Raw genomic sequence first — 20,529 nt, 5'->3', positions numbered from 1 at the left:
TTTCAAAATTGGAGTAAGTTTTTTTCCCCCTAGTCCTTAATAAAGCAAAATACACCTTGATATAAATGACAGGTTTGCTTGCTTAAAGACAGTCTGACTGGCTTATTCATGGAAATAATCAACAGTTCCAACAATTAAGAGGGTCTTTGCATGACAAATCCAGCTTAGAAACCAGGTTTGTCATTTGACACAGGTTTTATGGACAATTCAGTAAGAACAAACTCTCGTTATTGAGTCAGTAAATAATAATGATAATGCCATGAGACTAGTGATTGTTGTCAATGAGTAACAAGCTTATGCTCTTCATGTATTTATTATATTTTCTGTGCTCATCTGATATTGAATGTAGCTTTGTTCACTACATATATCTTCATACTGCAATCAATATAACGGTACACTTTTCATAGACATCAGACTTTAATATTAATTTGTACTTATTTATATGCCACAGGAAGACATGGAACATCTTCACTCCTATGATAAAGCCTTCATTCAAAATAAAGTATACTTATATCATCACTGGGGTTAAGAAGATTTTATGTTTACTACTCAAAAGATTTATGGGTCACTCAAACATTTACACTCTCATACATTTTTATGACAGTACCATGAAGTAAATTTGATATATGTTCAGAAGAGAATGATAGGTTTAAATGTCTAACAGCTGCTCTTCTGAATTTCAGTGATGTTTTAAGTGTTGCTACCATTTAGCACTTCCACTGTTCACTGCAATTTACTGTTTGCCTGCATTAGTTATTTGTATTTGCACATGAAGACAAAGGGATAGAATTAAGCACAGAGCACAAACAGCTTTACTTCCTTTAAGCCGCCTGAATCTAATCAATCTTATGGCAAACATGTGTGGAAAGAAACCAATGCTTTTCAGAACATTTATTGAAAGATTTTAGTCAAAAAGCATCTTAGGCACAAAAGTTGTGTGCACAACTACACACCCTTTCCTGGATCTACGTTGAAGCTTACTGTGCATTCTGAAGTGCATTTGACTTCCTTTATATCACAAAACCAGTTCTGATGAGTAAACAACCCAGAGGGGGGCTGATTTCAGCAAAACAGGCCACTGAAATTGCATTGGGTTGGGAGTGGCAGCCGCAGTGGGAAGTTCTGGTCTTTTAGTTCCAGTCAACTGAAACAGCTTCAAATACTGCTGTAGTCTTTTGCTGTGTGAAGTATACAACACTGTAAAGTACTCGATACACTTCACTTAAGATTGTTTTACACAGAAGGGAAATGAGGTTCTCTAATCACCCCCTACTATGAACCAGAGGCAACACAGGGACAATTAAATAAAAAAGATAAGAATGTCACTATATTCAAGCACAAGCTGTGTTAGGGGACAGGGTAGTCATCACTAGGAACCACACGTTTGCTGCCACATGTTTGTGACTCCTTATTCCATACATAGCACCAGTCGTTTCACAAATACCTGTGGACTACAGCAGGACTGGATATGGCAATGAGCTGTGAGTACTGTATGTAGCCCTTCTCTAACATAGTCTGTGCTGCATACAGAGTCAGTTCTATGATTAAGTTGCATTTATGTGACCACACATTCCTATTTGCCTCCATTTTGAAGAGAGGTTAGTTCATCCCTGAGTCAGGGTTTCACAACTGCTTCGTTATGTGAATGAGCAAAAGACAGCAACAGTGAATTCCAAAAGCAGCCAATAAATCTTTCAGAAGCCTAACTTTATTTTAGGACTCATGCCTCAGGCAAGACGTGTGGCTTAGAAAGGAAAATGTTAAATGCATTTTAAAAGTTCTGTAAACCTGGCTTACCCAGTTTCTGCTGTCTATGTTATGCTGTTCTGAAGAGACTCAAAACTTAATAGCTCCATCAAGTTGAGAAATAGAATACTCTCTCACTTAGAAGAGACAAGCTGCTGTTAAGTCTAAGATTATCATTGCAACACATTTATTTCATAGCCAACTTTGTGATTGCCTGGAGGAATACAACATGGAATTTACTCAAAGAAGGATTCTGTTAGAGCTCTAAAGTTGAGGTTTATCTCACAACCTGCCATCGCTTGGACATGAACAGACAGCATAGTCCTAGTGAATATCAGTTGTGCATTCTGTTGGTTTGGTTCTAACCTTCACTCTTCCTAGCCACATTACTCACTGACATCTGCTAGTCTCAGAACAGTCAGCAGAAATGATACTCTAAATCCACCTAGAACTCTGGCATCACATAGCCCTTCCAAACCTACAGTACCTTGCCAACTGTTCAACATCCACAAGAATTCTGTGCACTCTGTAGAGCCAGTCTATGATGAGATATCATGCAACAGTGCAAGGCATTTTGCCATATGGGAAATAAAACAGAAAAATCACTTGCTGGCTCCACAAGAGTCTTGGTACTTGGGAAAAGCTAGAGAGATAGCATTCTAGAATTAAAGGGAGGAAAAAAAACCACAACCCCCAAAAAAGATATTTTTCATAATATGGAATCTAAAGGAAGAGGGGCGCTGACATTTTGTTTATGAAGTGATGTGTATCTAAGACAACTTGGCCCTCCTACACTAGAAGCCTTCCAAAAAAATCTATAAAATTTGAAGAAAGAAGAAAAAGATAATTTCTTGTGAACATTTATATATCTGTGAACGTAGTCTACCTGGACTTCAGCAAGGCCTTTGACACTGTCTCCCATAGCAAACTCCTGGCCAAGCTGTCAGCCCGTGGCTTGGACAGGAGCACTCTGTACTGAGTTAGGAACTGGCTGGACGGCCAAACCCAGAGAGTGATGGTGAATGGTGCCACATCCAGCTGGCAGCCAGTCACTAGTGGTGTGCCCCAGGGATCAGTGCTGGGCCCCATCCTGTTCAATATCTTTATTGATGGTCCGGATGAGGGGATTGAATCCATCATCAGTAGATTTGCAGAAGACACCAAACTGGGGGCAAGTGTTGATCTGTTAGAGGGTTGGAGGGCTCTGCAGAGGGAACTTGACAGGCTGGACAGATGGGCAGAGTCCAAGGGCATGAGATTTAACACATCCAAGTGCCGGGGTCTACACATTGGCCACAACAACCCCATGCAGTGCCACAGGCTGGGATCAGGGTAGCTGGAGGGTGGCCAGGCAGAGAGGGACCTGGGGGTACTGGTTGACAGTAGGCTGAACATGAACCAGCAGTGTGCCCAGGTGGCCAGGAAGGCCAATGCCATCCTGACCTGTATCAGGAATATTGTGGCCAGCAGGAGCAGGGAGGTCATTCTGCCCCTCTACACTGCACTGCTTAGGCCACACCTTGAGTCCTGTGTCCAGTTCTGGGCCCCTCAGTTTAGGAAAGATGGTGACTTGCTGAAATGTGTCCAGAGAAGGGCAAAAAAGCTGGTGAGGGGTCTGGAACACAAGCTCTATGAGGAGAGGCTGAGGGAGCTGGGGTTGTTTAGCCTGGAGAAGAGGAGGCTCAGGGGAGACCTTATTGCTGTCTGAAACTACCTGAAGGGAGGTTGTAGCCAGGTGTGGGTTGGTCTCTTCTCCCAGGCAACCAGCACCAGAACAAGAGGACACAGTCTCAATCTCTGCCAGGGGAGGTTTAGGCTGGATGTTAGGTAGAAATTCTTCACAGAAAGAGTGATTTGCCATTGGAATGGGCTGCCCAGGGAGGTGGTGGAGTCACCATCACTGGAAGTGTTTAGGAAGTGACTGGATGAGGCACATAGTGCTATGGTTTACTTGATCAGATGGTGTTGGGTGATAGGTTGGACTTTATGATCTCAAAGGTCTTTTCCAACCTGGTTAATTCTATTCTATTCTGTTGTCTCAGAGAAGTGAAGCCAGCTGACTCAGGTGTGCAGAACATAGTAACTCAGAACTACAGTACGGAAGTAACAAAATAGAGCTGCCCATCCTTCATCGGGATACTGGGTAAGCACACTTTGAAATAATCCACAGTCTTAAAAAGACAAAAGAAGGCAGAAAAAAAATTATTTATACCAGTCCAGATAAGGTGACTTTTTAATACATTTTAAGTCAAAAATTTTGTCACTGAAATTATTGGTCACTTTAAACTCATTGTACTTCCTTTCCCTGTGCCTGAGCTTTTGCCTGTATACTGTGAGGCTCTCAATAGTTTTCTTCTCTCCTTGTGTATTGATGAATGACTTCAAAGCATTTATTTGGACTGAAGGAGATGTGTCAATAGAAATACTAATTCTGAAATTATTTAATAAATGACATTTTATCTGAGGGCTAACTCACTGCAGTACAAAGACTTGGACAATCTGAACTTCCCTGAGTTACTAAAAATACTTGAAGCAATTTTCTTTGTGGAAGATATTTGTGGGGAAGAAGAAAAGATTCATTTCCATAAGAAAATATTGAACAATTGGAAGTTAGGCTGATATTAATTTCCATTACTAGGTGACTTCTGAGCAAAAAAGTTCTCAAGTTCATTTTTGAACAAATTAATTTCTAATGTCAAACAGATTTTCTTCTAGTTAAACACTTGTTATGCAGACACCTTGCCCTCAAATGAATTTAAAAACATACATTAGAAACCCTAACCACTAATTTATTATATTATTGTTTCTATTCAGTAAATCAGAAACAGTCTCTTACTATTATAATTATATGGCCTAACATTATTTCCTTCTATACATAGATTAGATGCCCAATTCTTCCAAACACATTTCATTATAACTAATGAAAACCCCAGATAAGTAAGTGTGGATACACAAATATAATTTATTAGCATTACTTTAATTTATACTCCCAAGAAAACTTACAGCAAGGTTCAGATTTGCTTGCTTGAAAGAAAAAAGAGAAAGGATAATTCCGCTTTAATTAAAATTACACTCTGAGGTACAGCTGCAAGGATGAGCCATTCTGGCTAGACCATCATTAACTATGTATGTTAGCATTTGTTTGTAATTACAGCTAGGCATGAATTTATTAGAAACCCCAAATATCTAATTTCAGCATTCAAGCACATTTTAGTCCCCCTGAAAGTGGATAGTCCATGTGCTTAAGATCAATCCTGAATGAGTGTTTTGCTGAATTCAAGTGAAAATGAGACTTGGTCACAGGCTTAGTTTATGCATCTGTGCTGAGGGGTGGGAGGGAAAGATGTAGAATCAAGAGTGCCTCATCTTTCGTAATTCCATGTTAGGGGTGTGTCAGTCCTTGGACACCACAAGCAGAAGAAAGAATTTAGCTTTAGAAGGTGGACACAGCTTGCCCGCAGCTTGACAACCAGCAGAGCTGGTCCAACAGGCATGAACTTAAAAGCAAAGGTGGAATCAATATGTAGGGTGTAGCACATCAAGATCATAGTCCTAGCACTCTGCATACAAACATATACGTAGTGCTTGCAGCTGATATCATGCCATGCACAGCTGCAGTTCTCTGTGCATTTCCTTGCAAGATCATGCAACAGCTAAACTAGCATGCCTTGCCTACACAAAACAAATATGCAAAGCAAAATGCAGACTTACATATATGGAAGATCAAAACCAAGGTGTCATACAATACTTCTGAGTCACAAGTCACTCAAGAGCCATAAGTAGAGGGTAGAAGTCCTTTTTTCAAGTGCATCTAGATATATCCTTAAATATATCCTTACCACAATCTCTCTCATCTACTTGTTATGAAGCTGAGCAAATAGGGATTTCACTATGTTCACTGATGTCCTCAGACACCACAGACAGTCCTTACATCCTACAACATCCTAGCTAACTGTAACAGATACCTCAGTTGAGTATCATCTCCCTTCATGACCCCACAAGCACATTTCTATGGTGCAATGTTTCACAGTATCCTGATGGTTTCATTGAAAACAATTGACAGATCAGTTAGGAGACAGCAAGTACTTTCCTCACAAGTATTTAGTAATTTCTTTGTAAGCATAATGGAGGGAATGAGTGAACATGTACTCTTCCCCACTTTGTGGGATTAGGAAGATATTTCCAAAGTATGAAATTAAAAGTCATTAATTTCCACATCCAGAGCGATCTCTTGCTGAGTAGCTGAAGCGAGCAATGAAAGATGTAAGGAAGGTGTACCTATCTTCTGAATTGCTCTGAAGTTTATGCCATGTTTTGCAACTGCAGTGTGAAGACAAATTTGATCTAAAAAGCAAGCAACTCAGAATGATTCACTATTATATTCACTTCCCTAGGATGCAAAGATGCTGGGAAGTCTAGAATTACTGATTTTTATATGCTTCTGAGTAGTCTATATAGAATTTGAAACCAAAGTAATTTTTTCTAGTTACAATGAGTTCTTTGGAGCCAGCAGCTACTTGTATGCTTATGTTTTCATCACTATTTAGACAAAAAAAAATGGTTTGTAAGAAGAATGGACAGCATTCATTTTTGCCTCTGGCTTTCTGTTCCTCATACTTTATCCTGACCTGCCTTTAGACTAGTATGACCATACTATATTTTAATTCTTTTCTCCTCCCATTTTGGGAAAAGCCTTTCTTTTGTAGTTTATGAAAGATTGATCATGGGAGAAAATACAAAGCACACCAGATTCAAGGCTTCAGCTCTCACACTGTGATCAGCATTAAAATCTGGATTATACAGCTAGAAATCTCTGACTGTCTTGATTTCATTCTTATAAAAAAGGAAAATTTATGTTAATAGTTCTTTCTAGAAGGCCTCACAGGAAAGAATTAATTATTGAGGCTTCTAGACAAAGTGCTGGAAAAAATCTTACTGTACCTCCATTAAAGCTAATGAAAGAAACCTGTTGACCTCAGGAGCATAAGACTTCAATGTCTGTAAACAACACATCTGTAGGAAGCTATACCACACAACTGATTACATTTTTCCTTTAAAATTAATCTCATGGAATTAAATTTGTCCACAAATATTAAGGATAACCCTTCAGCAGTTGGTTCTTCACACTCTACTGTATTTTGTTTCATTTCTGCTCCACTCAGCAGCCAAAAAAGTCTGGGGTCTGCCCAAATGTTTAATTGTTCCAGGTAACAAAGAATTCAGCACCCACCAAGTCTGTCTTATGCTCTCTTCTCAGTTAAGGTGATTCTGATCTGCAAAGCTAGTTTATCAAGATTATAACATAAGAAAGCTGCTCTGAGCATACATGCTGTGAAATAGTAATAAAAACAGCACAGGCAGAGCTAATGCACAGAACATGGATCAGATGCACCAAGTGCGTGATGAGAATACCCTTGGTGGGAAAGGGCTATTTGAAAGCTGCCACTGGCCTCTGCCCCTTTGGAGACTCAGGACCACAGTCTTGTCCCTGATCTTGTATCGTTATTTTGCTGAGCTTGCTCTAACGGTATACCTGGCTGTAAAAACACAACATGGCACAAGCAGTCCTTGTGGCTTGGAGGGGAAAAGGCTAAAGCAGGCAGCACCCAGCAATGCTGTGGTTCCCTGAGAGGGCTGGGGGCAATACCAGCAGCTGTCAAAGCCCTTGTACAATCCGCCATTTGGAAGAGAGGGCAGTGGCTCAGACCACTTTGAAAGCCATGACATTCCTGACCTGCCTCTCTTAGGAAGCAGATGAAATTTGGGCCTTAAACTTTTATTTCCTTTCTCATTCCTGACAGGCAAAGTGTTTTCTGTTAGTTGCATTAAAGAAAAATGAAAAGAAAGAAAAGCAGAGACAAACATTTCTAGAATTATTTGTTAATAATTTTTGGCAGCAGTACATATACTAATCTCTTGCTGTGACCATAATCTAAGCCTAATGTTGCTCCCAAGGAATGCTGTGGCAGTATTCCCACTGACTGCACTGTGAGTGGATCTGGGGCCTTTGTTTGGTCAAAGCTGTTCCAGATGGAGTCTGAAGGATTCCCACCCGGCATTCCAGTTGTAAAGAATGACTGCTCTTCTCTTTCAAAAGGAGTTTTCTGGCTCCAGCTATGGCTGACCTGTTGGGACCAATAGTGGAACTGACCCTCTAACATCGCACAGTATGACCCTTTGGGAGAAGAGGGTAATGCTGTGTTTTATTAGCTTCATTCTAGTCTAATCAACACTGGGATACTTTCTTTTGGTGTAATTCCGTTTAGTTTTGTATATACTGAATGGGTTTCTTCTGGTCATGAAAATGTAGCTGATCCCAGGCTATAATATTTAATTATATAATATAGTTATTATATAATTATAATACACCAATGGAACAGACTTTGAGGAATGTGAACTTAAATCCCAGTACCAGTGTACCTACCTAAACCATACCAGAAGTATAATAGAAGGGAAATGCAAGCTACCTCAAAAACAAATCTAACAGCCACAAAAGGGAAAACTCTTTAGGTCTCTTGTGAGGTTTCCTGGGATATTTAGGTGTCTAACCAATTTTTCAGCATTCAATTTGCATCTCACATGATAAAGTACTAATATTGTTATTAGTCATTATTAGTGAACTATTCACCTAATAGTAATTTGTGACCAGCTGAAGTGGGCATAGATCTCAGAACAGATTATACAAGGAAACGAAGCTCTTTGGTATTTTTAATTAGAAAAGTCACTGGTCACCTGTAAAATGTAGGCTATATTCATTATGTATTATTTCTAAATAAAACTTTCCCTCTCATGACTTTGACTCACTGGCTTAGTAGAAAAATAAGACCTTTGCAAGTTATTACAGTACCCAGCTTGGAATTTTTCCTCAAAAATGTTTGATTTGACAATACCATACAGTGCTGCCAAGCTCTCAGTTCAGATGAGAAGATTAACCAACTCATTGACAATGGTTTTAAAAATCCACATCTATTCAGAAACTTCCAGTATAAGAAATTAAACTTTGTCCTCCTTTCTCTTACGTGGCTGAACCTGTGCAGGCTAAAAGCCATGTACTCTGATGAATACTCTAGCATTAAACAATAAGGCATTAGTGAAGAATACATTGACACAAAGCATTTGCATGCTTTGATGGAAGATTTTTGATTTCTCAAGTTGGGTGTGCACTGTTACAGCACATAGATACCTTTGGTACACAATGCAATCAGCAGCTTAAGAATGTTTCATAAATCAAGGTTTTCTTGTCTTTCTGGTCTATTTAGCCTTAGAAACCAGAAGAACCCCAAACACAAAAGGACATCCAAACAGTCTGTAGACATTTTCTAAGAACTATTACGCTAAAATGTAACCCTTCAGTCAAATTTCATTGTCATGCATTGAAAAACAAAGGACCATACCAAGCAAATTATTTAGGTGCTCCTGCAATACATTTAAGATTCTTTTGTATTGATTCAACTGTCTGAGAAAAACAGGAGTTCTGACTGTTTTACTTTCCTCTCCACATAATTATTATACAAGCGTTACCTTTTTTTTTTTATTAATGACTGTAGGTGTACCTGTTTGCCTAAGGTGCTTCATTGGCTCAGTTGCATTACAGGACTAGAAAAAAAAATATAAGTTTACAAAAGTTGGCAGAAAGCAAAGGTGGAAGGGTGGGGAACAACATTTTTGAATACACTATTATTCACCAAAACAAACTCATGTTTTAGTATCTTGAAAGACACTGCTTAAAACCCAAACCAAACAATATTTTCCTGTAAGGTCCACACTACTATGAGTGAAGTTGGTGATTGTCTCCAAGATGATACACTAGTGAAACAGACTTTGCAGCCAAGAAGAAGAAATAGCTATAATGCCTTGAGGGCTTCCAAAACCTGTCCAACAGTTTTGCCTTTGCTAATGCACATTCCAGTATGATGAAAGATAGGTAAGGATCAGAAAAAGAACACATAAGGTATGTGATACTTTGTGTTCAGCAGGTGTGTATGACATTTTCTCCTTTCTGTTTTTTTCAGTGAGTGAAAGCTTGTGCATATTCTTCAGACTGGCCCTCCATTAAGTGTTCCTTCATGGAAATTAGGGGATATTTATGCACAGTGACCAATGAATGGATGCATTCCAGCATCTGCTATTGTGTATTTCCTGTAAAGTCATTTATTATTCCAACAAACACACTGTTCTTGGGTAGACGTTTAAGATTAATGAGGCATTTACTCCTATTCAAGAAATAAGCTCAGAAGACACATTTTCTCCCATTCATCTGTGCTGATAGTTTAATTAATGTCATTAATACATATAAGTCACCAAAACCTGGTTTTGGTAACCCTGAGGAAAGTTGGCAAAGCAAAAAAATTTGAGGTAAATCTATAGCCTAACATTTCCCATTGTTTCCAGGTAGTTCAGGATTCTCCAGGCAGTGGATAATCTTAGAGACTAACAAAAGCTCAAGATGCAATGATCTGTGGTAATGACAGAATATCAGTCTTAACTCTCTGCTTGTGTGGGCTTTGTCAAATCCTTAAACTGATCTAATTTTTTGGTTTTTTTTTGGGGGGGGGAGGGTGTGCAGATGCATGTCATATTTTTTTTCTCTCCCCAGTATTAGAGAGAGAAAAGGAAAGAAAATACAGTCTCATTGAAATTCATGAGTTGATACAAAAGACTATAAAGAGTGCACTAGTCTTTGGTATTAGGGATACTTTTAACAATGTGTAGCACTCCACAGATAAAACAAGGAATGTAATGGTTCTTTAAGTACTTCTGGATTGGTTGGTGGGGATTTTGTTGTTGTTGTTCTGTGGGAGTTTTTTTTTGTTTGTTTTTTGGTTTTCTCTCTCAAGTTTATGCATGGAGCCTTTATTGATAGGGATACCTAATAGCTAGGTTCACTCAGACTGGTATGAAAAGTTTGGTGTTAACTAGAATGTCATTGACTTAACATAGAAAGAAGAGAGAACAGGAAAGCACGGAGTGAGAATAGGAATATGCATTTAGTAGGAACCAAAATTACAAGGTTGCATTTAACAGAACTTCACAACTCTCATTCCTTCCAGGTTGGGCTGAGTGGGGGAGGAAATCAAAGGAAGTATACCGCTCAGACACCAAAACACACGTCTTTTCTCTCTGAAATCCTATGTAGAATTATCTTTTCAACCATAGCCTTACAATTTGGATGCTATCCTCCCTACCGTCACCCAAAATGATGATCTGAGGATGCTCACAGACTCCTGACTCACAGACCGTTCTTATGAAATTAGAACAGTGGTCCAAGGATAAAATCTATCTGTGATCCAGACAAATAAAATGCACAGCCATATTACAGGTATAGATAGCTGCTTGCTGAGCTTCTGGAGACAAAAGTCTGAGAAAATTTGTAATTAAGAGATGTAAAGAAATTAAATTTTTTCACTTTCACTCTCAAAGGCTGACAGTAGGAAAAGAATCCAAACCAACAAAAAACCCCAAACCAAAGAGGCTTTCAACATTATTTTGACTCCACAAATAAGGGAAATAAGCAAATAAAAGCACAAATGGAACTGCTTATAGAGTAGTGGTAAATCTCAGTGTGTTTCAGCTGCTGGCAGGGCCATGCAGTGATATGTCAACATACAAATTTGCTTCTGAAGATAACTCCCGCTAAAACCCATCCCTAGTCTGCAGTGGATGATTCCAGGCACACGGAGGGACATAGAATTTTGTATAGTGCCTGCTAGAACAAGGATCTCCTGCAGAGTTGAACAGAGAAAATTCTATTAGCTGCTCTCAGTCTTACTGTAATGCCTGAAGCAAAACATGGAGGCCAATATGATAACCAGGAGGCCTAGAGAGATACACTTAAGTTTTCAAGAAATCTTTCTAAACCCTGTCCCACAAAGTTTTGCTTATACTGGAAATTCAGTGATGAAAAAACACCAGTATAAGCATCTTTCTTGCTTATAAAATCGTCTCTCTTCCCCAACTCTACCAGATCTAAATGGCTGTTACATGGTAATAATCTTCTCGGTCTGAAAGAGTGATGTTATCAACAGGTGTAGGGACAGGCTATGGACAACTACAGAGTTAAGACTGGCTAGAGGTGTGCATCAGGCATACAGACAATACTCACAACCATGCCCCCTCCCTCTGGGAAAAGAAAAGAATTAGAAAAATTGGACAAAGAAAGATACAGGAAGCAGAATTTCCTGTACAAAAAGTGTTTCCATGGACATACCTAGTTATTTAAGATGCTTATCCCTTTATTGTGGGAATAATACAGATATCTGCAGCATAGATAATAGAATAAAATAATATAATAAAATAAAATGCATAATCTAATTATCAGTGGAACCTAAGGGAACAAACTTACTGAAATTTACTACTCCAAACCGTTTAGAACAAGTTTGATTAGTACCCTGTGGAACTTTCATGTTTCTTTTCCTTTAAAGGGTTCCCTAGCACTTAGCTTGTGGCTGTTAGCATTAGATTTCAAGGCACACTGTACTAAACTGTGTTAGGCATGTGAAAGGACTTTCATTCCTCATTAGCTGAACAAAAGAAAGGATTGTAACTTTTAAAAAGAACTAAGCAGCTTTGTAAAAAAAAAATAATAAATAAATTGTACTTCCCTTTAACAAAAATCATACTTGTTAAAACTTTTTTTTTTTATATTCCAAGCTGAACTGTGCTTCAACTCAAAGCAAATAAAGTCATCAGTTGACTCCATTCTATTAGTGGACAGCATTTAAAAAAAAAAAAAAAGGCCAATGGGTCCTTGAACAGTGGTCCCTTGTCCGTCACATCAAGACATGGCTTGTACTTCACACACTATTGACCATGAAAAGCAATCTTGCGACTTTTGAAGCCCTGTCACACAGCAAAAAAGCAGTACAAGAGAAAACTTTTCTTGAAATATCGAGGATGGGGGCCTGACTGCTCTCATCTCCTATGATTAATGACTTGTGGCCTCATTGTGTAGAGGCTGCTAATTAGCTTCAGACTGATTAAGGCTGCAGAATGCAACATTCAGCTTGATAAACTGGGACAGCCCCCACTCTTCACCCCAAACAAGTCTGCTGCAGAAACTCTGGCATCTAGTTTCCTGATAAAAGCAATGAAAACATTTTCACTGGAACGAATGTAATCCCAAGAGGCTCTGTGCTTCACCTCGCTGGAAGTTTGAACTGTAGTATCTTTCCATATAATAATTCTTTACCAGTCCTATCCAAATTCCCTGCTTTTTGTCTAAAAACTTGCTTGGCACAATTAATAAACACACATAACATACTGACAAATCTTATTTGAGACCCATCTAAAACACAGTTCAAAAAGCAAAACAAAATAACAAGTGGATACTTCTAAACTTTTGTTATCCACTTGTTAACAACTGATAGCTGATTAGTTATAACACTTCTAAAGAGTTGCACACAGCATTCTTGGGTGCTCTTTATAAACACATTTTAAGAAGAGAGCAGAAAACTGTCAACTTCTAAATTGTTATTGCCTAGCATTTTGGACACCTGCTTTGCTGAAATACATGCTGAACCTTTTATCTGGTAAAAACTGCATGCCACGGCCAGAGAGGTGGAAGTCCAGTAACACAAGGAGTTCTTGCCCTGACCACCGCTTCCCCCAGCATCGAATTAATTTTGTTTGCTAAGTTGCTCTTCGCATACAAAAGCATTACATTCCACCAACACAGGAAGGTTGAAAATATTTATACCAGATTTTTAACACTAACCCCATCAAACTGATGCACTACAGCAGAAGGCTGATTAGCTTAATAACTGGTTACTCATCCTCTGGGTACCAGCAACCAAAATTAAAATCTTTAGCAGCTCATATAACAAAGTAACAGGAGCTTACTTTTTCAAAGACCTACAGTTCCAAGAAAGGGGAAAAATAATTTTACATTTACAGAACAGCTCTGAAGAGGGAAATTTCTGGGGTTTTGAGGGATGGATTGAAATGTCGACAATTTCTCCTTTATTTAATAAAAAGACCTAGATAAAGAGACCATGCAAATGTCTATGCAGAGAGGATAAGTTGGCCAGACTGTTTGAGTAGAATTTTGAGGTATGAATTCATGAAGCTTCTTTTTGTGCTCCATATTTCCCAGAGCATCCTTCACATGTGCCACCCTACCAAGAGCAACACCACTTATTCATTTGCATTGCTTTAAACCCACAAGGCACCTGTTACACCAGGTACGGTATGTTGTGTAGTGAGAAGACAGTTATACTTCAAAGGGTTAAGTTCTAATATTTGAAAAACTCTTCCACATAAGTTGCCACTACAAGTAACTGGTGCAGGCCTTGACAATGGAAGGGATTGCAGGGGTGGTGCTAAATTTATAAGAGAAACCAGATTGTCATTGGAAATAGTAGCTTAAGGTAATACGAGATGACTGTAATAGACAGTACAAGCAGAAGGGCGTCATCCACACCACACACAGCCTCTTTCAAGTCTCCAAAAAGAAGCCTTAGTATATGCCTGTCCTGAAGCATGCAAGCAATCCCTTTGAAGTCAGCAATAATCAGGTTTAAGTACTCGTGTACCTATACATTTATTTTCACTGTAACTATACAGCATATACACTATGTAGTGTAAGCGCTAATAGACGAACTTCAGCACTGTTGTAAGGTAGCACAGCTCATCTGACACCAATGGATCAACGTCTCACTCAAGACCTAGGAATTAACTTAATGTTTATAAGCATTTTCCTATGCCTTACCCTGTTTCTTTTTTGCCTTGTTTTGCTTTCAACAAGGCTCTTTGTAGTGTCATAATTCACAATCTTTCTAGTCAGACTTTGTTTATAAAACCTTTATTGTTCCAGAACAATGGAGTTGTGACCTGTTCAAAGGCAGGATTGCAATCAGGGCCCTCTATGTACTTTCTCAGGGTGCACTTTCTGATGAAGCAAACAGACCACGCAACCCTATTGATGTCAGCCAGGAGTGGAAAAATAGGCTCCCTCAATAAACCTAAACATAAATCTTCCTGCCCTATCTCACCATCTGTATGAATTCACCTAAAGTACAAAATTAATAAGCAGAACAAGTATCCCCAAGCCTAATAGGCTGCAATACTGTTTGCAGACAAACGTGGATTTGTTCTACACTTCTAGCAGTTTGAGGGAATTCACAGGCATAGAAAGCAACAGGTGGAAACACAGCCTGGGCCAAAACAAAGTGAATGAGATTAACCCTAACATCATGAATATGCTTTATCCTTCTGTGTTTGTTCCTTCCTATAAATTTTCTTTGGGGAGGTTTGGGCCTTCTGATGCTTTCTTAACTTTACTTCAGGACTCTTAGGGCAAGCATTTCAGTAAAGTGTCATTGGGAAATATGCAAGATGGTGCTGCCTTTTTTCCCCATGCAAGTGAACAAAATCACAGTTGTCACTTTTTCTCCCTACTCTGTAGGCACTCTCAAATATATATATAATTGAGAAGAGTGTATCATCAAGTGACAGCAGAAGTAACATTACCACCTTTTTCCTTCCCTTATTGTCACCTTCAAACCACTACACCATAACATACAAGTTTTAATTGAATCAAATAATGGTTTGAGTTGAAAGAGACCTTTAAAATGTCGTCTAGTTTAACTTGCCTGCAGTGACATCTTTAACGAGATCAGGTTGCTCAGAACACCATTCAGACAGATCTTGACTGTTTCCAGGCATGGGGTATCTACCACCTCTTTGGACAACCAGTTTCACCACCCTCACTTTAAGAAAAAAACCTCATCCTTTCACGCAGTCTAAAACTATCCTCTTTTAGTTTAAAGCCATTATCCAGGTCCTGTGAAAGAGATTGTCCCCATCTTACTTATAGGTCCCCTGGCTGCAGTAAGGTCTCTCTCCAGAGCCTGCTCTCTCCAGGATGAATAATCTCAACTCTCAACTTTTCCTCACAGTAGAGGTGCTTCAGCCTTCCAACCGTTTTTGTGGTCCTCCTCTGGACACACTCCAACAAGTCCATGTTATTCCTGTGCCAAGGACTCCAGAACCAGACTCAATATTTCAGGTTGGGTTTCACCAGGGCAGAGTAGAGGGGCAGAATAACCTCCCTAGATCTCCTAGCCACACTTCCTTGTGATGCAGCCAAGGATAATTTTGGCCTTCTGGGCTGCAAGTGCACATTCCTGGCTCATATCCAGCTTTTCATTCACCAGTACCTCACAAGTCCTTCTCCAGAGAGTGATCCCAATTCTATCATTACCCAGCCTGTACTGATACTGAGGACTGCTGTGACCCAGGTGCAAGCTCTTGCACTTGGCCCTGTTGAATCTCACAAGGTTCATAGAGAACCACTTCTCAAGCTTGTCCAGATTATTTTGGTGTGTCCACAGCACCACTCAGCTTGGTGTCATCTGCAAACTTGCTGAGGGTGCACTTGATTCCACTGTGCCACTGATGAAGCTATTAAACAGCACTACTTCCAGTACAGACCCCTACAGGACACCACCTGTCACCAATTCCCGTCTGGGCATCCAGCTGTTGACCACTACTCTTTGAATTTAACTATCCAACCAATATCTTAACCACAGAACAGTCTACTTGCCTCTTCTGGTTTTGGCTAGGATAGTGTTAATTTTCACAAGAAGTTGGGAGCAGCCACAGCCAGGATAGCAGAAACCCCACCACTCAGTGGGACATTCAATACCATACTGATATCATGCCCAATATGTAAGGGAGGAGATGGCTGGGAGAAGCATACACAATTCAAGTAGGTGGAGGGTGGCAAGGAGTTACATTTTATATATAATTTTATTAGTATTATTGTTACTGCTGTTGTTTCTTCTATCTTAGTTTTGTTGTGCTAGGGTCTCCCTATCTCAACCCACAGAGTTTTACCTTTTTCTATCAATTCTCCTTCCTTCTTCACTGAGGTGGGGCAAGGAATGAGCAAGTGGCCACGTAGTGCTTAGTTGCCAGCTAGGCCTAAGAACAGTACCATAAAATCTTTAGTTGTCTAATTTAGAAGGAAGGAAATTGAAGGGGACTCAGTTGAAGGCTTTGCAGAAGTTCAGATAGATGACATCCATAACTGTTCCCTTATCCACTGATGTAGTCATTCCATTGTAGAAAGCCATTAGATTTGTCAGGCAGTACTTGCCCTTGAAGTCACACTGACTGTTTCAAATCATGTCCCTATTCTCCATGTGCCTTACTATAGCTTCATAGGAGGTCGTGATCCATGACCTTTCCAAACAGAGGTGGGGATGACAAGTCAGCAGTTCCCAGAGTTCCCCTTTCTACCTTTTGAAAAAATGAGTGCAGTGTTTCCCCGTTTCCAGTCACCAGGGCTTCACAGGAGTGCCAGGACTTTTCAACTACCCTGGAGATTAATTTTGCAGAGCAAGCTCATTAGGGCCAACTGCCTACTTGTTTCCTTTTCCAATTTCCCTTGCAGATGTGATACTGACTGTATCAGACAATCAACCAACTAGAGCTGACTATACACACAAGTGTAATACAACCAATATTACACACAACTTATCTTGTCCTCCTCCTCTAATCAACTGGATTATTTAATTCCCCCTCCCACTGAGCTCTTACCATGATGTGTTATTTTCTATGCCTCCTTTGCATGCTTAGGGTTACTACACCTACTTAAAAAGGTACTAAACACAAACTATTTTCACTACAAAACACTGTGGGGCTATCAGAAGCCTTTATGACTATGTAGATATACCTTGGTGGCTAATAGAGTGGATAAAAGATTTACTACATTAACAGAAAATCATTTAATGAAATAGTTAAGTTAGTACAAAATACTTATTAGGGTACTGAAACATTATCCAACACTGTGTAATTTTCAGGTCATAAAAGAAATACAGCATCACCCAGTGAAATGTATGATACCTTCTGCAAGCAGAGAGCTGCTCAGCAGAATTCATTTTCTGAATTAACTGAACCACAACACAGAATAATTAGCGATGAGTGTATACTTAAATAATTTAGTTACTTTGTCAGTATTTGACATCACAAGATGAACAGAGGCATACATCTAGCACCTTTGACCTTTGCTTTTCAGATTCCGAAAAAGTATAAAACTCCCAACTTCAGAAGTCTTAAATTGCAGACATTTTATATAATGGGGAAAAAACCCAACAAATAAATAAACAAACAATCCCCCCTCCCCCAAAAAAAATAGGTGTTTAATTTGTGTATTACAAAAAAAAACCCAACCATAGAGTTATTTTTCTTAATATCTATACAGTGATCAGATTAATACAAGAAGTACTTGAAACAACAATTTAAGCTTTACCACTGTATGTATGCACATGCATATTATATATGTGTGTATACACACACGCATTTCCCTTTCTGAATCTCACAGGCCTTGGCTAAAGCACTGTTGCTAGGAAAAACAAATTGAACTGTTTTAAATTTATTAGCTGGCTCGAGAGTTTAATTCACACCAAATAATTATGCAAGTGAATGTAGGCTCCTTTCTGGGGAAAGGAAGGTCTTGGATCATTTAAGACCCAATTCTATTTGCCCAAGACAAATAGAAAAACTATCTGCTCCAAATCTTAAATGACCTTCAGATCTGACTTACCAGTGTATACTGGGAATACCACATTTTTGCAAAGCTGAACAGTCCCAGCAGTCCAGGCTTACTTGCCTCTAGAATACCACCAATGAACTTGGTTTTTCTAATTTTGCCTCCAGTGTCACAGAGCAGTTATCTATACAAGGTAAGTATTTGCAGTAAAAGTACAGGCAATTATTTACCCTCATTTGAAAATGTAACATCCTGTAGTACTGGTTTTGGAGGCAGGGTGAGGATTGCCTAGAACATGGGTGAGGATTGCTGTGTCCCTTTTGAAATACCCATGTGGTCATTGGCCAACGGTACTTGCCCTAATTCAGATTTACCATGTTTTTTTCTACAGATATTTAAGAATAAAAGAAGAGAATGAAAGAACTTGCTTCAGAGCAGAAAAGTAAAGGAAAAGCTTTTCCATGACTTCAGTAGATGGGGCCTTCAGATAACATCTAGGTCTATTATAGACTAAAAACAACACATGCATGTGATACAAGTTTTCCTTATCACTCTGGAAAGAAGAAAACAAAAACCCCAGAGCAAGCACCAAATCCAGCAAACAAACTGAACCTCAAACTGAATTGCTCAAATGTTTATGGGAAAACTGAAAGCACTTCAGAGCAGTAGCTACCTTTTGGTCTAGTGTCAACACAGCTTCTACCACAGGCAGTGACCGGTCCTGTTTGTGACCGAGTCTTTCAAATGCCACTGCCTTCAGTAACAGCAGCACAAACCCATCACAAGTTATTTATAAATGTGATTTATTAGTTATGTTTTTAGCATTCACTCAATTCTGACAGCAATAGAATTCCTCTATAATGTTTTCCATCTGAATAGAGCATGTCAAAGTGCTCTGCAACAAGAAATTACTGTTTAAAATGTGGGGGAAAAATAATAAAAATTACATTGTTACAATGGAAGACAAAGAATCTCATCTCAGTAAAGTCCCACTAGAGGGGAGACGATACTGTAAAAGCATCAGAACTTAAAGTATGACAATAACTCATTTAATAATATAACAGTTCTGTTGAAATGATGCATATTCAACATATAAGCTTGTGTTGATATAAAGCAAATTCCAGACAATCTGTTTGTATTCCTACCTAGAAAGTACTTCAACACTAAATAATTGTTCAGTTAGTGTTTTTAAAATGGCACACTTATTGCTGTATCAGCTGACCTGGTCATACCTACCTAATGGCTAATCACTCTTAGTGAGAGAAAAACAAAGCAGAAAAAATAATGAAGAGCAAACACTTACCTTGAGCAGTGTCAGCAGAAAAGAAGGGTAGCGATTGGAAAGCCTTTTGTGTGAGATTCACGCAAAGGGGCCAGCCTAGAAGGTGAAGCAAAGCAGGGAGTCCACTCATGGTCCTAGAGGGTTGGTGAAGGTAAACAGGAGTTGTCCATCCATCGAACTTCACTAAGAATTCGTTAGTTTTTCTATGTTGAAAATTCAATTAAAAAATGAGGAAACTAGAAAGAGCTCTAGTACAATATCCTTCCCCTCATCTTCCTCCAAATAGCCAAAGGTAGCACTGAATTTATTTAACAATTCAGAGAAGAGTGGGGAAAAAATCCCCAACCATATTTTTAAATGCCACTTTCAGTAAAACTAGAATAACTATGCTTTGCTCTTGCGTAAAACAACCGTACAATACATTAGCAGCGGCTCTTCAGTATGAAACAAAGCATTCTGTTAAGCCACCTCACTGCTATTATACTCTGGTGATGGTTAGCAGCTGAATATCACCATCAAATCAATTCATCAACACCTTCATTGACTTTGTCTGTGGAATGGCAACAGCTCCTAGCTGTCAGTGCTCCCATCAGCACAGGGCCTGTGAGAGACTGCAAGGACAACTGGAGTTCAAAGAGTTCTGCAGTACCATAGGAGAGGGTGGGGTGGTCAGAGGTACAGTTTGCTAGGCACTTCCATTTCTACCAGGATACTAGGTACAAAGGTAATTGTGGTAACTGAGAAGTGAAAATGCTCATCTCTGTGCTAGAGCTTGTGTGTCCCAAGCACAATATTTCAGTTAAATAGCTAAGAAGTCAGAAGCAGCAACCAGAGAGATCAGAGTGTATAGGTGCTAGAGGAGGTCATGATGGAAGAGAAATAGAACAAAGATTTGGAGACATGAAGACCAGTGGTGACAAGGCAAAAGAAATATATTCATCTGCTTTCACATGAAGATACCAGTAAATAGATTATCTGAATATTGCTAATAGATCTAATTACCGGAGAT

At 39.2% G+C, this 20,529-nt stretch overlaps 1 long non-coding RNA gene across 1 annotated transcript in view; it reads right to left on the bottom strand.

Annotated features, from left to right (window-relative positions):
• Positions 1-19,757, bottom strand: part of LOC137441908 (uncharacterized) — a 112,624-nt gene extending 92,867 nt beyond the window's left edge. Inside the window, exon 1 of the long non-coding RNA XR_010987526.1 lies at positions 19,542-19,757. This is a non-coding gene — a long non-coding RNA (uncharacterized lncRNA). The remainder of the gene's footprint in view (positions 1-19,541) is intronic.
• Positions 19,758-20,529: the final 772 nt, after the last annotated feature.

The sequence above is a fragment of the Melanerpes formicivorus genome, unplaced genomic scaffold (assembly GCF_026170545.1).
Source record: "Melanerpes formicivorus ecotype bairdi unplaced genomic scaffold, bMelFor1.0.p_v2 SCAF_6, whole genome shotgun sequence".
NCBI classification, from domain to species: Eukaryota; Metazoa; Chordata; class Aves; order Piciformes; family Picidae; genus Melanerpes; species Melanerpes formicivorus.
Note: the sequence above shows the minus strand (reverse complement) of the source record. Positions and strands in the feature narration are given on the sequence as shown.